At 44.5% G+C, this 11,132-nt stretch overlaps 1 pseudogene; it reads left to right on the forward strand.

Annotated features, from left to right (window-relative positions):
• The window catches only part of LOC101598729, a 194,817-nt pseudogene extending 192,080 nt beyond the window's left edge, over positions 1-2,737 (forward strand).
• The last annotated feature ends 8,395 nt before the right edge of the window (positions 2,738-11,132 follow it).

Genomic DNA, 11,132 nt, shown 5'->3' on the forward strand with positions numbered 1-11,132 from the left:
TTGGGCTGGTTTGGTCTTCCATGGAGAGGGCAGATTGCTGAACACAGACATTTACTGCAGTAATGAAGCTCTCAGCAGCTGGGAGATCCACCTGGGAAACTGTGGAAATGTGGAATCCAGTATACCTTTCCAAGGAAGGCAATTATCCCAGACAAATAGGAATAGCCCAGAATTCCCAAGGGTGCACAAAGTTTTTTAGAAAAACCTATTATAAAAATCATTTTACACTAGATTAGAAAAGTGTGACAGAACATTCCCATATAACACAGATCAAATTCCCTTGCTCTTAATGTTAAAATTAGCATGAGAACTTTTCACAAGTAAGGAAGCGCAGTTGACACATCTTTATCAGCGAAGTCTACACTCAGCTTCCCTGAGTTTACCTTACTTTCCCAGAATCCCATCCAGAACAGCACACATGGCTGTCCAGCGAGCCAACGCTCCATCCACCTGTGATGAGGTTTCAGGCACATCTTGTTTTTGATGGCATGGAGAGGTTTTAGGAGTTCTGGTCATGACCTGGTAAGCTGGGATTTGTTTGTTATTCTTGTGATTAGACTGTACTTATAACTTTCCCTAGCTGCTTCCTCTCTGCTGATGTAAGGTTGTGACGCCAGCTTCCTGTTCCTGCCCTGCTTTGGGAGAAAGACCATAGTTTCAGGGAGGAAAGGACATTTTTCTCTCACTATACCGTAGCCTCACTCTATGGACATGGCTTGTTGCCATGGAAATCAGTCTATCCGTTGGCTACAGAGGGTCTATGAGATTACAATGCTTTCAGTACTTCTTGAAAGGATGCCACTAGCCACATTTTGGATATGCGGAGTGGGAAGCTAGGCTGCATCTGCCTTCATAAAACACATGAGATTTGTCTATGGGTTAGAAAGATGGCATCATGCTTGCCATACATGCCTGAGGACCTGAGTTTGGATCTCCAGCACCCACATAAAACAGATGAGCATGGCAACACATGCCTGTATCAGTTTATTCCTCACTGTGGGGACAAAAATTGCAATTTGAGCCCAGCATCATGGGATGGAATTTATGCCTGACAATGAAAACCTAGTCAAAATCCTATGACTGGGAAGACCACCGACTCTAGAGAGAAAGTTGTTACTGTTGTTTGATTACATGGATGTGTTATGCCTACCAAATTGCCTCACACATACTTATGTTTATGCATATGCATTAGTCTGGCTCTCACTTTTAGTTAGAAAAGTATTTTCTTTTTTTCAAATGGTGGTGATGGTTGGAGAGACTCAAAACTCATCCAAGTGCTGAGAAGAAGTGACAGTTGAGTGTTCAGCCCTAAATGAAAAAATCTCTATCTCACCCTCAGTGGGATAGAGACCATTACAGTGACAATTATAGGGGGTGTGATGGAAAGAATGTAAGAGACAAAGGATGGGGAGGAGTGCTTTGGGATGCTGTCTTCCCATACGATGATCCTTGTATTCGTGACTTCACAGTGGTCGCTGTCATCTGCACAACACCTGCATAATATTGGGCCCACCAACAGGTTGCCATAGGTGATGGAGGTAGGCAAAATATGAGAGCCATCAACATATAAGAGGAAATAGTAGGGAAAAATGAGGGTTTGGTGGACAAAATAGGGTGGTAGGAGGGTATTATAGTCAGCTTCATGTTGCTGGGATGAACATCCAAACTGGACACAGTTTATAGGAAGAAGGGTTTATTTCACGTTTCGAGATTCCATCAATGGTAAAAAGAAGCTGTCTCCCTTTCATATCTCCAGGCAGAGAGACACCACCACACAGCCAGCACCTCAGCAAGCAAGCATTCCCGTGGCAAGCAATAGGGGCCCTGGCAGAGCTCAGACTGGTTCGCATGCCTTCGGGCTGGAAGTCATATCTGTCCCCAAAGACACCTTAGACCCCAGGATCCACCCACAGTGACACCTCTTCCAAACACATAGCTAGAAACCCAAGTTGGAAGCCTTAGTAAAATGCCTGAGTCTATGGGGGACACATATTCCAACTACCACAGAGGGGTTTACATGTTTCTTTTGAAAAGAGCTTTAAATTGTATTGACATTCTTTTAAAAGGCAGTGAGCATTTAAACAACACATACATATGCAAGAGGGGCATTGCAAGTTCTTCCTTCAGACCCCAGACCTACTTCAGCTTCTCCTAGGTACACTTATGTTATGTCGAGTGGGGAGAGCAGGTCATTCACACGCTGACTGGGCCAGAGTCCTGCTAACAGGTATGAACCCTCTGTCTCTTTATTTAAATGTGGATCCACGAAATCTTGTTCAAGATACAGACGGGTTTACTTTGCCAACTGGAGCTACTAAACCCCAAGAAGGTGTGAACTAGCCTTCCTTACCATAGGCGGATGTCGTGTGACAGGGGCGTCATGGGGGCACTGAACAGTCTCGGCTAGGATTGAAGGAAACCCAGAACCTGCCTCATCCAAACGAGTAAATGCACAGATTTTGAATACGGTGACTAGGCAAGGAGCCCTTTGGGCTAATACTGTAGGATCTCTGGCTTCACTGTATAGCACATTTGGTGTTATCATTGAGAAACCACGAGGGGCGGAAATGACCTCGGCATGGTAGCAGCTGCAGCCATGACGGGCATGTCATCTGTGTGTACAGGTGGTCTTCGTGGAGCAGCGCGAAGTGGTCGGGCAGGACTTACACGTACCAGTCTCTGAGCCCTGATAGGTACTGGGAGCCCATGCGGGGCCCTTCCTCCACAGTTGCTCTGAAGATGCTGCCACCTCATGAATGGACAGACCAGTACTCATCCAGATCAATTAAGTCCGGAGTCGCTTCCTCTCTTGGACCTAAAATTCCTTTGAACCACTGGAGTCCTGACTTGCTGTGATGAAGGTCACAGGTGGCTGGCCAGGATTGCACTTAGTGAGTTGAAGCCAGGCTCTGTGGTTCTCTCTTCTCCTTTGGAGACAATCTTGCACCTCTTCTCTCCTGCACCCTAACTGGAACCCACTTACTCCCTGACTTCAGGGCATTCCTAGTGTCAACACTTTGTCACTGTTGGGTTACTATCTGAAACTGGTATGCTGCCCTGTATTCCAAATAAAGGGTGAAATAGAACCAAAGATTAAATTTTAAATTTATATATGTGGCTCTTCCACAGTTCCTTTCACCTTTAGCTTACTGACTACACATCTCCAAAGTTACCTAGATTCGGAGCTTTTCCCACATCCTCTTCAGTAGTAGAAATTAGATTATTTTGAAACATTCTACATTTCATCCTAGGATGTGCTAACTTTCTAATTTAAAACAAGAATTATCAGACATAAACGTTTACACTTTCAGCTATAAATACTTTGAGTTTGAAAATTGTTTGGTGTTACATGTCCATCATAAAGGGGCAACCAGAATAATTTCATGATCCTAATAAAAATGTTTTAAAAATGTATTTATTTGAGAGAGATAGAGATAGATAGATAGATAGATAGATAGAGAGAGAGAGAGAGAGAGAGAGAGAGAGAGAGGTTAAGAGGGAGAAGATAAAAGGAGAGGAGGGGAGAGAAGAATTAGGATCTTGGCACTGCAAACTAATTCCAGGTACGTGCCCCTCTTTGTGCGTCTGGCTTTCATGGGTTCTGAGGAATCACACTTGGGCTAGCAAGCTTTGTAAACAAACACCTTTAACCACTGAGCCATTTCCGTAGCCTCATAAAAACTTATTATTCATCTCCTATTGACTGTTCTTCTCCCTGAAAGTATGAAGACCACGATCAGTTCACTATGTGTGTGTGTTAAGAGTGCATCACACCAAATAAACAAAAACATGCCTGCAGCACCTTGACTCCAACTCTGCCAAGAGACGTAAGTGTCGGCCAAGACTCATCCTGCCTTCATGACACGTGGTAGCTCCTTCCCTTTTTATTGCTGGCAGGATTGCATCAGACGGATAGACCATGAGTTTTTTCTCTAATATCAAATGGAATAACTATGCCTTCTTGTTTGGGGGAATTAGGATGCAGCTGCTATAAACATCCTTTTGCAGTTTGTTGTGTGGATAAGGTTGTGAAATCAACTAGGTAAACAGGTATGTGCAATTCCTGGATCACATGATGTGTGAGGAGAGGTCCTCAAAGATGTTTAAGTCTTCATTGCTCTAACTTGGGAATACCCAGATGTGGTAAAGTTAAAGATTGTGAAATGGAGGTCACTCTGGATGATCTAGATGTGATGATGTGACCACAAGTCCTTAGAAGGGAGAACACAGGCAGAACTGACCACAAGTGTGAGAAGTTCAGTGTAAGATGGCGTCATAGGCTCATGTGTTTGGATCTGTAATCTCCGGCTGGTGGTGCTGTTCAGGAAGGCTGTGGAACCATTAGGAGGTAAAGCTTTGCTGAAGGAATGTGTCAACAGAGGCAGACCCTGTGGAGTTAAAACCCAGCCCCAAAAGCAGTCCCTTCTCCTTCCTCTCTCTCTTTCTCTTTCTCTTGCTGTCTCTCTTTTTTTTCTTCCTCCCCCCCACCCCATGATGAAACTGTCCTTTGAAGCTATAAACTGGATTAAACCCTTCTGTTATAAACTGCTTCTGGTCAGGTGTTTTGTCCCCGCAGCATAGAGAGACAGATGCATCAGGGTAGAAGATGGCATGACCAATGTGAAAACGCCACTCTGCTGACTTTGAGGGCGAGAGGGCTGAGGGCTGCAGTCTTTGAGTGAGGAAAGGGCCGGGCATGAGCTTTCCTAGAACACCCGGTGGGCAGCCCTTCCAGAGCACCGAGCGATGCAAGCCAGTCCATATTGACTTTGCAATTCTAACCTCCAAAACTGTGAAGGGATACATTTCTGTTGTTACTAAATATGTAATGATTTGCTGCATAGCAGCCACAGTAAAGCAATATATACGGGGAAACTATCTTTAGTGCTAGGCCATCTTCCATCTAACTATAACTGCAACGTTTGGCATTGCCATGATCAGTGAATGAGAAGTCTTTTCTTAGGAGCTAGAAAGATGGCTCAGCTGTGAAGACACTTGCCTGCACAGCCTAAGGATCCAGGTTCTATTCCCTGGTACTCACGTAAGCCAGATGCACAAGGTGGCACATGCAACTAGAGTTCATTTACAAGGATTATGGGCCCTGGCACACCCATTCCCTCTCTATTTGCCTTTTTCTCTCTGAAATAAACAAATAAATAAAATAAATTTTAAAAATCTTTAAAATAAAAAGAATTCTTTTCTTAAGTATTGTGTGTGTGTGTGTGTGTGTGTGTGTGTAGGTCAGAGGCCAACCCTGAGCACCAGTCCTCGCCTTCCACAGTGTTTGAGGCAGCGTATTTTGTTCCCACAGCAAACACCAGATCCTCCTGTCTCTGCCTTCCATCTCATGGTATGAGGGCTGTGATTACAAAGGAAAGTACACCCAGCGTTACGTGGATTCTAGGAGTCAGAATTCAGGCACTCACACTTCCGCAGCCAGCGCTTTATCCATCCAGCCTTCTTTCCAGCCCCAAGAATTTTTTTTTTTTAATTTTATTTATTTACTTATTTATTTGAGAGCGACAGACACAGAGAGAAAGACAGATAGAGGGAGAGAGAGAGAATGGGCGCGCCAGGGCTTCCAGCCTCTGCAAACGAACTCCAGATGCGTGCGCCCCCTTGTGCATCTGGCTAACGTGGGACCTGGGGAACCAAGCCTCGAACCGGGGTCCTTAGGCTTCACAGGCAAGCGCTTAACCACTAAGCCATCTCTCCAGCTCCCAAGAATTCTTATTGCTCCTTAGCAAGCCAGCAACTGCTATGGTCAGGTTTTTAAAAACCTTTTTAAAATTTTAGACATTCTATTACAGGCATGGTGGTTTCTCAATGTTTTGTTTTCTTTAATGAAAAATACTATTGAGGATTTTCTACATGCTCCTTTCTGATGTTTGGCTTCTTGGGTGGTGTGTCAGTTGAGATCTTTCCTAAATTTATTTATTATGTTGCCACTTTTATATGGCCAAATTTTAAGAATCCTTTGTAATATCAGCCATATGTTCTGTGTTACAAGTGGGGTGCATAAATATTTTCTCTGGTCTCTGGTCTGAGCTATATGTTTACTCCTTTATCTATGTCTTTCAAAGAACACAATGTTTTGTTTTGTTTTTTTTACTTTTAATAAATTCCACATTATCCATTTGTTCATACAGAGATTATGCTTTTTAGTGTGAAATAGAAAATAATTACCAAAATAATATCACCTCGAAATTCCTAGAATTTTTGCATTTTGCAGTTAGTTTTATGATTCATCTTATGCCGGCTTTGTAAGGTGGTAAGCTGTGTGTGCAGCATCATTAACTACGCACACTTAGGAGGAAGTCCTGATGTTGAAATGTATGTAATGTACTACCTTACATCAATGACCCAAATGCTTCACTGCAATCTTTGCCATGGTCCCCTTGCCTGAAGAAAGCCTTTCAAGTACCAGGTGCAATGCCTGCTTCTCCCTGTGTCAGGCAAGGGGAGGCTACAGGGCCATAGAATTGCTTAAACGAATGGTTTATCCCCCAGAGAGAACCAGGGGTCACCCATCTTCTTGGCATGTAAGATCTGCCTCCTGAGCCAGGTGTGGTGGTACACGCCTTTTAAAGAAAAAGAGAAAGAGAAAACAAAAACAAAAACAAAAGCCTCCCCTAGAGACTGTAAGGTGAAATAAGAACTTTCCTCCCACCTGCCGCTTCTGGTCGGTGCTTTGTTTCAGCAACCGGGAGGAAACTGAACTGCCACACAGGCAATCCTGGGGGAGGTGCCTGGCTTTGACTAGCAGAAAGAGTGCGCTGTGGGCTGGGGTGACAGACCTGCCTTGGGAAAGTCAGGGAATGATTGAGACACCTGGTGTCCACCTGTGGCCTCCACACCCACAGACGCCTCCTTCACCCCCATACATGTATACACACATGCATACACACACACCACACATCCATGCAAAATAAACCTTGAACAAAGGATTACATGCAAAGACATTTCCTCATTCTCATATTGCTTCCCTAAAAGGCAAATGTTTAGTAGGGTCAGATTTTCAATGAGAGTGGGCCAAATCCTGACCACTGATTAAACAAGTGAACCTGCCTGCCTTTCACATAATCTCAGTCAATCCTGACAAATATCACGAAAGCTATTTTTTAAAATTTTTATTTGTTTATTTGAAAGTGACAGACAGAGAGAAAGAGGGAGAGAGAGTGAGAATGAATGGGCACGCCAGGGCCTCCAGCCACTGTAAAGGAACTCCAGATGTGTGCACCCGCTTGTGCATCTGGCTGATGTGGGTCCGGGGGAATCGAGCCTTGAACAGGGGTCCTTAGGCTTCACAGGCATGCATGTAACCACTAAGCCATCTCTCCAGCCCATGAAAGCTAATTTTGATTGAATGAGGGAGGAAAATGGTGATCAGAGAGATCTAATACTATGGTCATGGTGACCTGAAAGCAAACATCACTGGGTCTCCTGGAGCCCAGGACTGAGACATGCTCCTTCTCAGCCCAGTGGCTTCGAGGGGTGGCCTCTGGGCTAACAAGGTGACGGCGCCATGTAGGAGCCTGTTAGAAGGACTGACTGTCAGCCCTCAGCTGACCCACACTGAATAAGATTCTCAGAGACTGGGCCCAGCAGCCTTGTTGGATGGTGTGCAAATTGATTCTGCTACACGAACCACTACCACATCCAGACTTTGTGTGGGTACTGGGGATTCAAACTCAGGTCTTTGCACTTGCATCACGTCACTTTGCCAGCTAAGTCATCTTCTTGGTCAATCAAAGAAAGAATAATTAGGGCTGGACAGATGGCTTAGCAGTTAAAGCATTTGCCTGCAAATGCAAAGGACCTCAGTTCGATTCCCCAGTAGCCATGTAAGCCAGATGCACAATGTGGTTTGCAGTGGCTGGAGGCCCTGGCACACCCATTGTCTCTCTCCCTCTCTTTGCTTCTGTCTCTCTCTCTCTCAAATAAAATAAAAATAAAGATTTTTTTTTTAAAGAAAAAGAATCATTACTGCTGGGTCAGATAATGGCTGTTTTGTTTGGCCTGTTAATGAAACACACACACACACACACACACACACACACACACACTTTTCACCTCAAATGGAATAAAAGATAGTTTATTCTGGAGCCAAATACAAGTGACCATGGCCAAGAAAAACAGATTTAGATTATCCCAAGTTCCATGCCTCAACATGGAAACAGCTTTATGAAGTTTTTATAGTAACAAAGTTTTTATAGTAGCAAAGAAAGTCATAAACCAAGACAGTCTTTAGACACATTGGTGGGAACATCAAGTAGGCAGGGTATAGCCAAGTAGGGAAAGCTGGCGACAGACCCAGAGGCTCTGTGACGGTATTCTTAGCCTTTGAGTTGGTGAAAGCTAGTGGTCTACGGTCTACTTAAAAATGCTTAACCATGGACTAGAGAGGTGGCTTAGCAGTTAAGACATTTGCCTGCAAAGACAAAGGACCCAGGTTCGATTCCCCAGGACCCACATAAGCCAGATGCACAAGGTGACACATGGATCTGGAGTGCGTTTGCTGCAGGAAGGCCGTGGCATGCCAGTTCTCTATCTGCTTCTCTCTCTTTCACACATAAGTAAATAATGAAATAAAATAAATTAACAAAAAAAGCACACCAAACTTAACCTGATAGTCACCAAGATGTTAGGTCAGACACAGGTGTGCAGTGAATAGCTATTAAGGAGATTAAAAGTTGCCCAAGGTAAGTTGGATCTGGATCTGAACCAGTAACATTTCCCTCTATGCACCATTACCGAAGTTCTAATTGGTCAATTGACTAATTAAGTTCCTAACTGGGAGCTTAGTTCGCAGACCTAAACTTGGGACAGATGTTTGAGATGGGAGATATCTACCCAAATTTACTATGTGGTGTTTACCTTCTAGATCTTGTTAGCTTGGGTCAAGAAGGGGTGGCTCACTGTATTTATTGACATATATTTAGTTTCTAGCTTTGTGGCCAGTTTAAAGCCCCAAGCAGCTCTTTTTGTTCATTTTTACTAAGCAGTGAAAAGAGATGAGGAGTGCTTTCTGGGATGTCAGTGTTTGAAAGTTTTAAGTTGCTTTTTGAGACTCTGTCTCCTCTCCGAAATCCTGAACTCCTCACCTGTCTTACAAGTTCACATGTGTCTGAAAATGCGTCATTAGGCAAACTGATTTCCAAATGCATACAGTGGTGGTATTTGGAGGTGGGGGCTTTGCGTGGGGAATAAGTTTAGAGGAAGTTGTGAGGGTGGAGCTCCAAGATGTAATCAGGGGCTTTGTAAGAAGAGAAAGAGAGGGGATAGAAAGACGGCTCAGTGAGTGAAGCACTTGTTATGCACGTGTGAGGACCCGAGCTCCAGAACCCTAACCCCCACGTGAAGGCCAGCTGTGGTGCCGCGCACCTTTAATCCTGGTGTTGGGAAGGTGGGGAGAGGAGGGTCTCTAGGGTTACCGCTCATGCAGTCTGGCCTAGTCAGTGAGTCTCCTCTCCACTCACCGTGAGGACCTGTTTCAAAATACAAAGTAGAGGGAGATTGAGAAAAGCATCCAACATTGACCTCTGCCATGCACAAACACAAGCACATGCTTACACACCCATGTGCCCACATACATGCACATGTGTGCACATGCACACACATACCCACATACCACACATAAGCAGATAGAAGAGGAAGAGAAACATGAGCTCTCTCTCATCATGTAGTACCCTTGCCCATGCCACGTTCCAACAGGAAGCCTATTCCCAGATGCTTAGCAGATGCCCCTGGCAAGCTCTGGGACCTCCCAGCCACCAAAACCGGGAGCCAGATAAATTTGCTATGTATATAATTAACCACTCTGTGGTATTTGGTTATGTAAATTGAAAACAGACTCAGACACCCTTGCAATTGTGCACACAGCTTACATACTTGGTGTTACCAACGAGATATTTTGTTGTTGTTGCTGTTACTGGCTTCAACAAGCTACTAGAGCATGTGTGCATCGGGAAAGTTTTGCCCACACAAAATTGAATTATATGATGCATTTCTTCTGGCGGACATTATGTCTCTTGGAAAACAATTTTTTAAGTAAGGACATACCTAGTCACAGTGACAACTGCTACTTTAATATTATCATAAATCTTAACAGAACCATGTGATATTTACAGCGTTATTTCAGTATGAAAAATGATCTTACAATTAAATGTTAAACAGTGATGTATTGGACAATATCTCCTAATGAAGATTAGATGGACCCCCTAAATAAACAAGTCATTGAGGTAGGATTTGTCATCATCATCACAAATGATTCAGTGACTTAGCAAGCAAGCTAATGTAAATGATTTCTGCTACAGCTTCTCTTCTCCACATGGACTCGGTCAGCCAGCGCCTGGTCACACTCACTGAGTGTCACAGAAGCCTGCGCTGACCACTGTAGCAGAGGCCTGCTCTCGGCTTAAGTTTCCTTTTGCAGTTGGCAGTGATGGCGGGGGGGGGGGGGGCCTCAAAACTCACCAGAGCGCTGAGAATCAGTGACAGTTGAGGGCTCGGTGGAAAGTAAGACATCTCTATCACGCTCTTCAAAGCGCAGGGACATCGTAGAAGATGGATGGAAAGAATGCAAGAGCCATAGGCTGGGGAGGAATGCCGTCAACAGGACAAGAAGTGGCCACTGCGTTCATGACCTCACAGTGGCAATGGCTACCTGCACAATACAGAGGCTTTAACATTCCATCATGGGTGACAGAGAAGGACAAAGAAAAGACATCAAACGCGAAGAGGGGCAACTTAGAAAGAAGAGGGGTTCAGTGAAAGGGGATAGAGGAGGGGGCAAAAGGACATGCTAGGAGGGGATTATGATCAAATACACTGTATATTTATGAAAATAGACAATGAAATTTGTTAAAACCATATTCCCTCAACCCAGAATCCTGGACCCACCATCTCTCAAGAATCCCCCATGGGCTGGAGAGATGGCTCAGTGGTTAAGCGCTCACCTGTGAAGCCTAATGACCCCAGTTTGAGGCTTGATTCCCCAGGACCCATGTTAGCCAGATGCACAAGGGGGCGCACGCGTCTGGAATTTGTTTGCAGTGGCTGGAGGCCCTGGCGTGCCCATTCTCTCTCTCTCTCTCTGTCTCTCTCCTTCCAAATAAATAAAGTTTAAAAAA

Source organism: Jaculus jaculus, chromosome 5 (genome assembly GCF_020740685.1).
Source record: "Jaculus jaculus isolate mJacJac1 chromosome 5, mJacJac1.mat.Y.cur, whole genome shotgun sequence".
Classification (NCBI taxonomy): domain Eukaryota; kingdom Metazoa; phylum Chordata; class Mammalia; order Rodentia; family Dipodidae; genus Jaculus; species Jaculus jaculus.